Here is a 15,271-nt window from a genome sequence, read left to right on the forward strand (position 1 = left end):
GAGTAGTATCCAGTCAGTCTAGGCGGGGCTGATGAAAGGAAATGCAGATGGGTCTCTTGTGATACAATAGTGAATAATTGGTATCAGGACTGATTGTGAGGGTTGTAAATGTAAAGGTGACATTTTGTAGCAAGGAGGGGAGTGATTAGCTACTTCTAGGAGCAGAGGTCCCTGGGACCATGAAGGGAGAAGAAAGGAGAGTGGGACCCTACCCAGAGAAGCAGCCATGCCTGAGATGGAGGCAGAGAAGATGATGTGGAGGGATGGAGCAGCTGGGGACTTTAGATCCAGAGAGGAAAAGCGACTGTGTGCTGAAGACTGGGCAGGGGGGGTTGGGGATAGTGTAGGGGACAGGCTTGCAGGATATACCCTCTAGAAGGTTAATGATGCATGGAGGGGATTGGAACCATGGCAATGATATATGATAGAATGAATGTAAAACTAATGTTCTCCCATGTAAATTATCATAAAATTCACAATAAAATATTAAAAAAAAAAAATCAGCTACTGCAAATCTTATGAAGCACAGCTCTACTCTGATATATGTGGGGTTGCCATGACTCGGATCTGAGTCCATGGCAACTATTCTTACGAGTGCCTCCCAACTTGGAGGCTTTTCCGTCCCACAGAGTGTTAGGCAGTATTCTGTTGTGAGCAGCAGCAGCCCCTGTTGTGAGCAGATAGCCTTTACAGGGTCGCTATGAGTCACAATTGATTCATTGGCACTTAACAACAACATAATGATGCAGGAAGCTATGCTACCAGTATTTCAAATACCATCAGGGTCACGCACATCAGAACTTCCATACTAAGATAGACTAAGTGATCTATTTCTGAAAATGATCCAATCAAAAGCCAATTGTTCACATTTAACAACACTTCAGGATGAAGAACCTCAATGTTTGAAGACACACAAAATAGCAAATAACAATGGATCATGGAAAGGCACCAAATTAGAAGAAATGGAGTGTTAATTCTTTTTCAGCCTATTTCTCCTCACATATCAGCAAGTCATTTATCCACTCTGTGGTTCAGAGCTCTATTTTGTGGAATCAAACTGCTTTGAAAGTGCTTTTTCAACCCAGGAAGAGTGTATATATTCTAGGAACAAATCTCAACAAAGAGATATGTTAATTAGTGCTCCTCTAAAGTCATGGAGTCTTGGTGTAGCACTGTAGAGTAAGCACTGAACTGCTAATCACAAGGTCGGCAGTTCAAACCCACCAGTCACTTCAGGGAAACACTATACAGGGTCTCTATGAGTTGAAATTGACTCAACAGCTCCTAACAAACACCAACAACGACATGAAGAACACTGTCCTCCAGCACACAGACACATGTTAATTGATACCATTCTGGTAGCCAGACACAACTAGAGAGTTCCCTTTACCATAAGCAAATCCAGTTGAAAAAAACATTGGTGGAGCATCACTAAAAGAAGAGTGTTTATTGATTGTTTTCTTTTTGCATGGGATTCCAAGAGACAACCCCTGACACTGGGTCTTACCAGCCACAAAGGAAATTATGACCCAGGGGTGAACAGCTAGACAGAACAGTTCAGACTCAGTGAAAAGTGTGAATACAAAAACATCATGTGCTGTTGGAACTGAGAAAGAACTAGTACAAGGGACTACAACAGGCAGTGTCTCCCTGGTGCCACTGTAACAAGCAAGATGACAAGTGGATGGCTTTTAAAGAAACGGAAATTTATTGTCTCACAAGTTTGAAGGCCAGACATCCATATCTGGGCATCAGCTGTCGGGAAGAATCCTTCCTTGTAGATAGCCAGAGGTGTTCCTTGGCATTCCTCACCTCTAGAGGAGTCTTCACATGACACAATTTGTCCCTCTGAGTGTGTGTCTTTGTCTTGATGTTGTTAAGTGCTGTGGAGCCAGTTTCAACTCATAGTGACCCTGTATAGTGTTTCCAAGGAGCGGCTGGTAGGCTTGAAGCACCAACCTCATGGTTAATAGTCCAAAGCTTATCCTATAATGCCACACCAAGACTCCTATTCCCATGCTTTCATAACACACCACTCAGAAGGTTTAGCATCCACCCTATTCTGTATGGTCTCATTAACATAACAAAAGAACTCCTATTTCCATACAAAGCCACATTCACAAGTATAGGATTCCAACAGACTCCAAAGTGTGTTTTTTAGAACCCCAAAGTAAAGAACACAATTCACTCTATAATAGGCAACAAACATTTTTATAGAGGTCTTTCTTTGTTTTGTGTTATTTTTCTATTCAACTTTTCATTTTGAAATAATTTCGAACCAACAGAAAAGTTACATAAATAATACAAAGAACTTTATACTATCACCGACGTCCTTGATCTTTAACATCTTCTCATTTTCGCTTTATCATTTTCTAACTTGATTTATGAGTCACATGAGAATACGTTGCAGACGAGAAGCCTCTTTACTTACAATACTCAAAGCATATTTCCTAAGAAGAAAGATATTTTCTTTCATAACCCCAACACAATCATTCAAATCAGAAAATGATCATTGATACTTATAGGCTTGAGAAAGATTTATTAACCATCTCTTTTACACATTTTCTCCTGTCCCGTGGATTTCTGTGCATTCCAAAGGATAAATGGGAAGACCCTCACTCTTCCGAGGATCTTAGTTGATTCTGAAAAGGGAGATGGGTGGACTTCAACCCATCTAAACCTCCTGTCCAAAGTGTCTTGAATTACATGGCATCCAATCCTCTCAGAGGAAACACATTTTCAACTCATCCATTAGCTGACTTCATTTCTTAAAATTCCCTCTGACAGCAAAAATTTAAATAGTTCAACATCTGCCAGAGAAGTCCTTTCCTGGCCCCAAGCTAGTCTGTGCCAGCTTCCTCCCCTCCCTGTCTGCCCATGTCTGACACAGAATCCTCATAAGACACCCGGGAAGAAACAGAGAAGTGTCCTATCAACACATCTGTTGACATCTCATGCTGGGCGCAGTCCTGACTGGGGGTAAGAACAGACAGGTTGCTCCCAACACTGCAGCGATTTAGCATGACGCTGTTTTCCTCTACTAAAGGCAAGAACCCAGGTGTCTGTTCACCAGGTGATGGGAATTAGACAGAAGTACAGGTGAGAACTGGATCTCCCCAGATTGAAAATGATCACCTTCTCCTTACTGTGGGTTTTGCCAGCCTAAGCTCAAAATACCTGACAACAAACATCTTCAGCTATTAATCTGGGATTTTCCTTTTAAAAGGACTTGTTGAGCCTTTATATACAGATGTTGAAATCATTTCAGCTTTCACTGTTCTCAAAAAAAAAAGAACAGGGTTTTAGTGCTTAGTAACAGACGCAATTCAGGGTTTGGCTCCTGGGATGGTCTGTTAACCAAGTACAATCATGTGATTTTTGTAATGACGCTTCAGATCCTTCCAGAAATATGAAATGACCAATTCCTGGAACAAGACACATGTGCTTTTCCAGAACTTTCTCACAACCTAATATAGCTTTCTTCCATTAATGAGAGGCATAGCATTTAGTATTTCCCCAAGCTACAATAACAGTAGGAGGAAGGATCTTCAGAAACTGAAGAATCCAATGCAAAAACAAAGAAATGCCACATTTGAATGATTTGTTGTTGTTGTTGTTAAGTTCTGTCGAGTCGGTTCCGACCCATAGCGACCCTGTACAGGGTTTCCGAGGGAGTAGAAATCCTTACGGGAGTAGAAAGCCTCATCTTTCTCCCGCGGAGCGGCTAGTAGTTTCGAACCGCTGACCTTAAGATTTGCAGCCTGATTCGTAACCACTATGCTACCAGAACGCCTTTACATCTATTTGGAAATGGGAACTTGGGTCTACACACTTGACTCAAAAGTGTTGTCTCAGGAGCACTGGCATTAGTATCACCAAGAAGTTGTTAAAATGCAGACTCCCAGGCTCTACCCCAGACCTACTGAAGGAGATCTGCATTTTTTTTTTTAAATGCCTGGGTGAGGTGCACTCACATAAAAGTTTGAAAAGCTGTCTTAAACAGACATGCCCACTCAAAGTGGATATGGGAGGCTAAAGTAATAATAGACTAAAAAATAATAAAGCAGCCTCAATGTGATTAAACAACCACAATATTGAGTTTGGAAAGATGGGAATAGGATGCATTAAAGGGAAGCAGTTGTACCCAAAGGACTTCTTGTTGTTGTTAAGTGCCGTTGAGTTGGTTCCGACCCATAGCGACCCTGTATAGAGCTTTCGAGGGAGCTACTGGTGAGCTTGAACTGCCGACCTTGTAAATCAAACCAACCATGCAGTCTAGCGCATTAACCCACAGCGCCACAACAGGACTTCAAAGGACTAGCTAACTGATAATGCCATTGATTTTTCTGAGATGAAGTTGCCAGATTCAGAAAATAAAAACATGGAGCGCCTAGTTAAATTTAGGAGTCCTGGTGTGGTGCTGTGGGTTAATACACAGGACAGTGCAAAGTTGGCTTGAACCGGTAGGTCAGCAGTTTAGCAGTTCAAGCTCACCCACTGCTTGGAAACCCTGTACAGGGTCGCTCGCTATGAGTTGGAACCAATTTGATGACACTTAATAGTCCAATTTCATAGGAGCTCTGATAGTGTTGTTGCTAAGTTCCGTGGAGTCCATTCCGACTCATAGTGACCCTGCACAGGGTTTCCAAGGCTGTAAGTCTTTACGGGAGCAGAAAGCCTCATCTTAGTCCCGCAAAACGGCGGGAGATTTCGAACTGCAGACCTTGACATTAGCAACCCGATTTGTAACCACTATGCTACCAGAGCTCCTTTAGTGTAGTGGTTATAAATCAGGATGCTAACGTCAAGGTCGGCAGTTCGAAATTACCAGCAACTTGAAACTGCTTGCTGTTCCATAGGAGAAGCATGAGGCTTTCTGCTTCCGTAAAGGTTTACAGCTTCAGAAACCCTATGCAGGGTTGCTATGAGTTGGAACTGACTCCAAGGTACTTGAAGGAAGAAGATGGCAATGCAGTATTTGGATACTAAAAACATTTGAACCCTTTATCTGTTCCCCTAAAGACTGATGGTCCCAGGTATACTGTTCAGGCTCACTCTGAGTTGGAATCAACTCGGTGGCAGTGGGTTTGTGTGGTTTTTGGTTTTATCTGAATTTCATATCTAAATGAGTGCCCCGTATTTTATCTGGTAACCCTATTAGAGAGCTTCTAGTTTAATAATAATAATAATAATAATGCTTCCCTCTGGCTTATATGTGAACTGGGCAGAAAATAGAGGTGCACCAAAGGAAAGATATGTCAATATACATTGGCAATTTATAGAAGCCTTGAAAGGATTTTTTTAGTTACATTAACACTCAGTCATAAGAAACACTAGCCTAAAACCTTAATAACCTAAATGATGGTTTTATTAAAAAACATGAAAATCGTTGTTGTTTTTAGTTGTTGTCAATTCAGTTTCAACTCATGGTTAGTTCCTGTGAACACTATCCTATTCTCATCCATTCATATGTTTGAGTTCACTGTTGCAGCCTTCTTTATGAGAATTTCCTGAGCCTCTTCAACACAATATTGTTTTCTAGTGAGTGATCTTTCCAGAGGTTGTATCCAAAGTAAGCAAATCTAGCCTTCCTGATCATGGTGTTGTTAGCTGCTGTCCAGTTGATTCTGACTTAAGGGGTCCCCAGATTTGCAGCATAGAACTGCTTCAGAGGATTTTCAATGTGGTCTTTCAGAAGCAGATCACCATGCCTGTCTTCTGAGGTGCTTCTGGATGGGTTTGAACTGCCAACATTTAGGCTGGTATTTGAGCACTTTAACTGCTTGGCCCACCCAGGAACTCCTTCATTTTGGCCATACTTCCTCCAAAAATAATGTGTTTGTTGCTTTGGCAGTCCATGGTACATTCAGTATTTTTAAACTAACATCATAATTCAAATGTGTCAATTATTCTTTGAACTTCCTTTTTCATTATTCAGCTTTCACATGCACCCGGGGTGATTAAAAAGGCGATGTCTTGGGTAAGGAGCATTTTAGTCATCAAAGTGATATGAAAATTACTTATCCTAATATTGTTATTTTTAAAATTAATCATTTTCCAGAACATCAAAGCTGATAAACTAATCCACCCTCCCCTTCAACATCACATGAATTTAAATATTGCTACTAAGTCTAGCACAAGAGTCCTGTGTGGGGACTTTACAAAAACAGAGACAGTGACAAACAGGGCAGACAGCCAGGTAGAGTTAAAGGCAGATGTTACCACAGACCAAGAACGCCTGAGACTACCATAAACTACAAAAGACAATAAATAGCCTTAAGAGAGATCATGGGCCTGCAGACAAACTGATTTCCCACCATGGGTGAGGTGCTATAGGAAAAGCGCTGAATTACTAACCAAAAAGTCTTGGCAGTTCAAACCCACCAGTCGTTTCTCAGAAACCCTATACAGGGACTGTATGCATTAGAACCACCTCAAAGGCATTTAACAATTTTATCCGTAATAGTTTGTTTTCTGAACTGCAGCTGTAGGTTCTATCCTTGGGAACCATCTGGTTTACATTTCTGTGGTCTCAAAACTGTATTACAGGATAAACCATCTCTTATACCTGTCTGGTTTACTCCTAAACTACTGTTTATCAAATAAAAGCCACACGGAATGGTCTTTACTTTCTAAATTGTTTTCTTTTCATAGTTAACAACTCATATTCATTAGAAATAAATAAAAGAAACATCTTAATCCAAGAAAGCTAACAAAGACAAGAATCACTTCCCTTTGCCTCCATCTTCTAAGAAATATTTTTTTTTCTAGGCAAAGACTATCCCCTTGCGAATGAAGACTTCCCTTCACGGCTTTGAGGAACTTCACAAATAATTCAGTAACCTTTTCCTTCCATAGTGATTTGTGTTTCTTTGTTCTTTTTCTCTTCTTTCCTCTCTTCCTTTTTTTTTTTGTACTTGAAATTTATCTTATTTCTCACAAGTATTTGAGACTGTAGCTAATCTACTGTCTCATCTTACCAGGACCTAGGCAGTTAAGTGCTAATTTGGAACAGCCCTACTTCCTGAAACAAGAAAGCTGTTTCCAACCAGACAGGATGGTTTGGAACTTACTCAGGCCCTCTTCAGTCTGAATTTCTAATCCTGAATCTCCCTGTTAAGTCTTTCCCCTGCTCAGGCTTTGGGTAATGAGTCAATATTATCTCTGGGAGGTCCCCCACCCTTACCACTGACTGCTTCATGAGCTTGAATGGTTTCTAGACTATGTTCCATGTGACAGTTTAATGACCTGGCCATTTTGATGACAATTTTGTCTCTGTAGCAAAGCAATTCTTTTGTTTGTTCATTTGTTTGCTTTGTTTCTTAAACACAAAACAATTAAGGTTTATGATTGACTAGGTATTATACTTCTGAAATGTATTATTTTATTTTAATTTCTTCAACAAATACTTAGGTGACACTCACCATGTTACAGATATAGTCCTATGATTAAATATTGACTCAGTTTGTAGTCATAACAACCTAAGCAAGTGAGTACTGACTGTCACCATTTTATGGATGAAGAAAATGAGGCCCGGAGAAGTGAGCTACTGGCCCAGGGTTATACTTCCTGCAAGTGTTGGACCCAAGATATTGGCACTCAGGTTCCATGACCGTCTGTTGCCTCTCGGCATATCAGAGGATACAAAACTCATTTCACCCATTGACTCAAGTGATAATCAGATTTTCAGTATGCTTGTATTTCTAATACTGTAAAACTAGTAAAAGCAGGGACCTGTGTCAGAGAAGGAAAACTCAAACATTTTCTATGAATAGAGAGCCATAGTAAAGTTTTAACTCAGTCAAAAGCTGAAAGCCAATGAATGCCAGAAAACAAAACAAAAAAGGTAGTTCTGTCAAGTTCCAGTTCCCACAGGTTTCCCTGAAATTCTGAATCCTTTCAAATAAACCTCCAAGCAAAGCATCAGCCATAGATTGAGACTATCGTTCATCTTTCTGCAGCTCATAGAATTGCATGGTCACAACTGTAACAAAAATCCACTATCAATAATGAATTAGCAAAGAGTTTGGCACTGGAGGATCAACACTGGATTGCTAACTGCTCCTTGGAAACCCCATATAGGACGGCTATGAGTTGAGGTGAACTCTACTGCACTTAACAACACAAGTAGGCTTCCAACAGTTCAGGGGAAAGCTCTATTATCTTTCAATTCCAGTTTTCCACAAACTTTATGAAGCTCCCTGGTGTAAACATCCAAATAGTCATTTTCTAATATTTTAAAGTATGCACTTCTAAAATGATACAGACAAGTGAAAAAAAAAAAGCTGAAATTAGCAAAATGCAGAAAATATTAATGGTTCAACAACTAGCATTCATCTTTTAAGAACAATATGAATACAAGCACACAGAAATGTGTAATGCCTGATTCTTTTGCACAAATGCAAAGTGTAGATAATAAGAGACTAGGGCTAACAATCAAAGTAAAATGATCAATCCATTCATAGAAAGGGAAGCACATAGTAAGGGGCAATAAAATAAAATGGAGGAAAAAAAACTGTAAACGTTGTCTGTTACAGGTTGAACAGCATGTTCTAAAAAGATATACTCAAATTTTTGGTGGGTTTCCTGAGTGGTGCGTGGAGGTTAAATTCCAGTTAGTAGGCACTGCTGAAGAAAGGCCTGCCCATCTGCTTCTGAAAACACAATGACTGAAAATTTTATGGTGCATAGTCCTCCTCTGACACACGTGGGATCTCCACGAGTCATAGTCCACTCAAGGGCAACTGGCTTAATAGTTGGTCCCTTAATTGCAAATAGGGTTGTTGCAGATGTAATGAGTTAAATTAAGATAAGGCCATCCTGGAGAAGGCTGGGTCTTAATCTGATCTGTCTTTACAAAAAGAGAGACAGGAAGAGGGAAGACAGCCAGGTAAAGGCAGGGGCAAATGTTAGAGTTAGACTTCCACAGACCAAGAACGCCAGAGATGACCCTAAACGACAAGAGACAACAGCCTTCAGAGAGCTCATTTCCCACTCTGAGTAGGGTACTATAGGATAAGTAGTGGACTGCTAACCACAAGGTCAGTGGTTCAAATCCACCAGCCACTCCTCAGAAACCCTATGTTGTAGTTGTTAAGTGTCATCGAGTTAGTTCCGACCCTGTATAGGGTTCCCTGTACTGGGTTGCTATGAGTCAGAACGGACTCAAGGGCACTTAACAGCCCCAAAAATGAGATAATACGTTTTTACCATTTCAAGACACCCAAGTTGTGGTAAGTTGTTACAGCAACCCTTGGAAACTAATATACTGCCAAATTACCGCACGCCATTTCTTCTGTTTGGTGTTTATTTTTGTATTAAGTCCCACCACACTGTCATCCACTGATCCTGATTCATAGCGATCTGGGGTAGGATTTCTGAGGCTGTGAAGTGGCTCACAGATTCAAACTGCTGTGCAAACCACTTCATCACCCCGGCTCTTTGTATTACGTAGCACAGAGATAACTATCAGCTGACCAGGCTCTTCAGAACAAAGAAGAATATTTAACAGTCAAAATAAAACAAAACAAAAACTTGGAAGAGCTATGCAGCATCCCGACTTCACTGGCACAAGTGGGCTACTCATTTCCTTCTCTGTTACAACAACAGATAGAAAATCTGGCAGAGAACACGATGGTTACCATACCCACAGCCAACATCTACTCAGCTTCTGTCCCAACTACTACTATTCATATCAAGTTAAGAAGCCACTTTTTATGTTTCCCAGAAGTCTCTGAAAAATAAAAATAGACAGAAAAAGGATGACTACTAAGGGCTGTGAGTAGGAAAAACATGTACCTAATTTGTTTCCAACATTTTTAAAGAAAGCAGGATGTTGGTAATAACATTTTTGCGCTGATTCATCTATAAGTCACAATACCAAGTGCAGAGAAGTTGTGTTGGGGATGATGGTCAGGTTCACCTCATGGAGCCAGATGTTCTAGACCAAGGTGAGTGCTGATTTACATTATACATGGCACATGATGGCAAAAATAGTTTGGAAGGGCTTTTTTGTTGTTGTTGTTGTTGTTGTTAAGTGCCATCATGTCATTCCTGACTCAAACTGAACCTGTATAGAATTTTCAATAAGCAGCTGGTGAATTTGAACTACCGATCTTGCAGTTCAAACTGAACTTGCAGTACAGTGCTTTATCCCACAGTGGTACACCAGGAATCCAGGTTGATAAAATTCATGGTTGTTGTTATGTGCCGTGGAGTCGGTTCCAACTCGTAGCAACCCTGCATAGGGTTTCCAAGGCTGTAAATCTTTATGGGAGCAGAAAGCCTCATCTTTCTCCCACAGAACAGCTGAACAGCCCAATTCATAACCACTATGCTACCAGAGCTCCTGAAATTGAAACTCAATGTTGTCTCAGTCTCACCAATTGTGCCATCAAAGCAATTTACCAAGAATGGTTTTTCCCTACAGTATTGGGGGGTGGGGACAATACAGAAGAAAAAAGTTGTTGACTTGACTCTGTCTCATGGCAACCCTGAGTGTGTCAAAGTAGACCTGTATTCCATACGGCTCCAGTGGCTGATTTTCTGGAAGTAGATCTTCAAGCCTTTCTTCAAGGTGCCTCTGGGTAGACTTGAACCTCCAAACTTTAGGTTAGCAGCTGAGCACATTAATCAGTTGCATCATCCAGGGACTGTACAATATTAGAAGGACCTTGTCAACAGGAAAATTAAACAGGGTTGTAAAATATGTTCAAGTTAATTTGATCTGTTTTGTGATTTACTAAGAGTGATTTTATTTTAGATCACAGACTTGGAACTGTTTCCTATTAATACCCTCAATGTATCTACAAAACTCCCAACCTGTTTGTCAGTGTGTCATAATGTTGTGGCTGTCTTGCTATAATACTGGAAACTATACCATCAATAGTTCAACTGTAAGCAGGGTCACCCCTGGTGTATCAGTTTTAGCAGTGCTTCTAGATTAAGACAGACTAGGTAGGAAAGATTGGCAATCTCCTTCCAAAAATTAGGCAATGAAGGCCCTATGGATCACAACAGAATACTGTCTGGCTGGACTCAAGCATACCATGATTGTGAGGATGGCTTGGGACAAGGTGATATTTTGTTCTGTTGTATATAGAGTCACCATGAGAGGAGCTAATTTGGCAGCAACTTACCAGAACAACAACCTATGAAACAGCTGTAAAAGTATGCAGAAATTAGCAGTTAAGTGTGTTGTTGTTGTTAAGTATCTTCAAGTCTGTTCTGACTCATAGCCACCCTGTATACAGAGTTTCTGAGGCTTTTTAAACTCTTCAGGACAGCAGAAAGCCTTATCTTTCTCTTGTGGAGTGGCTGGCATACTCGAACCATGGGCTTTGTGGTTTGAAGACCAGTGCTTATCACATGGCGCCATTGCATAAGAAGAAAACCTTAGGCATTCACCCATGACCATTACATTCCCAGGAGCCATGGATAAGTTTTAAATTTTCTTCACCTTTGACTAGTGGCATATCTAAGGAAAATAACAACTTATGACAATTAATTTTAAGTTGCTGAATGATCTCACAGCTGAGAGTGGAAACTGTGCTGGCCAATGGGAATTGCTCATCAGGGCCCCCTCTCAAGGGGGCACCCAGGTCAGAGACCTACCTGCCATACTGTAGATATGCATCTGCCTTTGACTTGGCATGAACCTCAGGAGGTGAGCTGATGCAATGGGCTGCTGGGTAAATTCCCAGCCTCAAACCTACTACTTGTTCCCTGTGATCTACATAACAGAAAACAAGCATCATTCATTTCACAATTACTGATCGATTGCAATCATAAAACCTGTGAGAATGAGAACGCTGACAATCCCACACTCAGTCTTAAATAGTATCAGAAGATTCTGACAACACTAAAGAAGATGTGAAAGACAGTGGGAAGGAAAACATGCACTGTGGGGTTAGACACGATGGACATATGTCTTACCTGCCTGTTAGTTTGGCAGAAGCTCAACCGCTGCCATCCATCAGCCCAAATCAGCTCTTCAGCACATCACTGCCCAAGTAGTTTTAAAAGTAGGAATGCAATTAATTTAGTTTTTGCCCCCGAAGAGCTTTTAGACTGGGGGAGGATGTAAAGAAAACTGCATAATTACATATAGACATAAATATGATTCTTGTGGGTTTTGCTAGTTGCCAGCAAGTCTGCTCTAACTCATAACGGCCTTATAATGACAGTGGAAAAGGTTGTACCATCTTCCTGGTGGTTTTTACGTCTCAGCCCATTGGTTTAATGACTGTCAGTCCATCTCATAGGGGACCTTCGTCGTCTTAGCCGCTTGTCCCCTTTGCCATACACAAACCCATCATGCCCTTTGTAGCAACTGACCCTTCCAAGAGTTGCTCACTGAATAGCCAAGCTAGGACTATGATGGGATTGTCTTCTCTTTAGTTTCAGGGTCTTGATCCATGTGCTACTTATAATGACCCTGAAACTCTTACACTCCTGTCCACTGGTCAAAACCCTGCAGCACGTTTACAATGATTGGTATTCGAAGAATGTCCTTCCTGTACACTTTGTTTTCCTCTATTTTAATTGCTGCCAAAATATAGATCACATACTTGCCATTTCAACAGTTTTGACATGTACAATAAATACTAATATTTTTAATGCTCAAGTTATTCCATCTGGGTGAGTAGGAGCCTTTGCAGATTGGCCCATGTGTTTTGGATCTCCTGACACATCCCAGCAGCCTTTGATAGCTTCCTTGGTTTCTGGTGTAACAAGACGTCACAGGCTCATCTGGAACAGTTCCTGTCCCAGCCTGGGATCAGTCGTCTTTCCAAGGAGCCCTGGTTCCTTTCAGTGGGGAAGGAGACCCCAGAAAGGGTACCAGTGGAGCTCATCGTTTCTGCTTGACCGCTGGCTTTAGACCTTTACAGTGGACATAGATAAACACTTTTGTGTTTTTTTTAAACAGAGAAATAAATACATCAGGCGTTTGTGCTGATATCATTTCCAATTCAAGCTTAGTGCTACAGGTGTGTATTTAGTGTCTATGATTTTCTATTTGCTCATTGTTGTGGTTGTTGTTAAATGCTGTGATGTCAGTCCAAATCATTGCAACCTTATATAAGGTTTCTGAAGTTTTTAAATCTTTATGGGAGCAGAAAGCCTCATCTTTCTCCTGCAGAGTGGCTAGTGGACTCCAACCATGGTTCTTGTGGTTCACTGTTGTGTTATGTGCTGTGGAGTCAGTTCTGTCTCATAGTGACCCTGTATAGGGTTTCTGAGGCATGGCTAGTAAGTGTGAGCCACCGACCTCTACTGTAAGCAGACCTTGCAGTCTAGGGCATTAACCCCCAACGCCACAACAGGACCTCTGTATTTCTTTAGGAACCCAAAATAATTACTTGGTTACTAATGATATTAATATAATTATTGTGTGTTTTATCTTCACTTATTTTTGTTTAAAAATTTACATATAACCATGCCATGACATAGTTGTTGTTGCCATTAGCTGCCATTGAGTTGGTGCAGACTCGACATAAAACAGAACAAAATGTTGTCTAGTCCTATATTGTCCTCATACTCTAGCAACCACTGTGTATTTTCAGTGTCCTCCAAGCAAAGAGACTCTTCTTCCACCATCATATCAAACACTGTTTTGTTGTGATCCACATAGAGTTTCCAGTCACTAATTTTCAGAAGTAGATCACCAGGTCTTTCTTCCTAGTCTGTCTTAATCTAAAAAGTCCACTGAAACTAGTTGTTGGTGACCCTGCTGGTATTTGAATGAAATACTGGTGGCTTAGGTTTCAGCAGCATCACAATATAAAAGAAACCACAGTACGGCATACTAACTGAGAGGTGGTGAAGCAATATATTACTAACAATATAATTATTGAAAGTAATTTATAACTTCTTTATTCATTTTGTCCTTTAATATATACACTAATTCAGATAACCAGTCAAATAAATGAAGGTTCAAAATCACTGGAAGCAGGGCTAGGTTCTATGAGCTTCTCTTCACACAGTGTCTACTAACAATCAATGATTGATAATGTCAATAATCATAAATTATTGGGACTCCTCATTCTTGTTTTTTTTTGAACCTTTTCTAATGAAAACATAAGTCCTGGTGTGGTGCTGTGCGCCAGACAGCAAAGCCATTTGAACAGCAAGATTGGTGGTTCAAGCTCACCAGCTGCTCCTCGGAAACCCTATACAGGGTCGCTATGGGTCGGAACAGACTTGACGGCACAAAACAACAACAACAATGAAAACATATTATTCTTCTAAAAAAGTCACAGGAAATCATTCTTTTCTGTGTGGTTCTAATACCAATCTAATAGAATGATGTATTCGATTTGCTTTTGAATTTAGGATTGTTTTCTTTACATTTGATTTAATTTTATAATTCTATAAAACAATGCATGTTTCCAAGTGTACAAAGCTCATAAAAAAAAAAAAAAAAAATCCAGCTCACACTTCAATTCTTTCTATTCTATTTCCTCCATTCACTTATAATAAGCCAGTCTTAATATTTTTATTATTCTATTATTTTTGATGATTGAACATTAAATATCCCCTTTTCTTTATAAAGGAGTCCTGGTGTGACACTGCAGGGTAATGCACTGGACTACAAGGTTGGTTTGAACAACACGGTTGGCGGTTCAAATCCACCAGCCACTTCTCAAACACCCTATATGCAGAGTCACTATGAGTCAGAACTGACTTAAAGACACTTAAGAACAACAACAATTTCTTCATAAAAGGTGGTATATTATACATTCTTATCTTTATTTTGCTTTATGAATTAACAAGATATCCTAGAAATTACTCCATAGCACATGTAAGTTAGTCTTCATCCCTTCTTACAGCTCTCTTATGGAATCCTGGTGTAACATTGTAGGATAAACACTGAACTGCTAACCACAATGTTGGCAGTTCAAACCCACCAGCTACTCCTTGGAATCCCTGTACAGGGTTGTTATGAGTTGGAACCAACTCAGCAGCACACAACAACAGCAGTAGCAAGCGCTAATAATGTTCTACAGTATAGATGTCCAATAGTTTATTCTACCAGCCCTTCCTGTTGGACATTTGAACTATTACAGTTAGTGCCACCAGGAACAGCCTTTTGCATTCATCTTTTCATATTTTTGATAGGCTGCCTTTGGGATAGATTTCAAGAAGTGATTTTGTTTGGTCCAAATGGTGAATAGGTATGTAGAGGGATGCCTTTGGGAAGATTCTGGCCCATAGTGACCTATTTCTATCAGCATGACATATGGCCTGGTCCTGCATCATCTTCATAATT

Source organism: Chrysochloris asiatica, unplaced genomic scaffold (genome assembly GCF_000296735.1).
Source record: "Chrysochloris asiatica unplaced genomic scaffold, ChrAsi1.0 scaffold00049, whole genome shotgun sequence".
NCBI lineage: Eukaryota > Metazoa > Chordata > Mammalia > Afrosoricida > Chrysochloridae > Chrysochloris > Chrysochloris asiatica.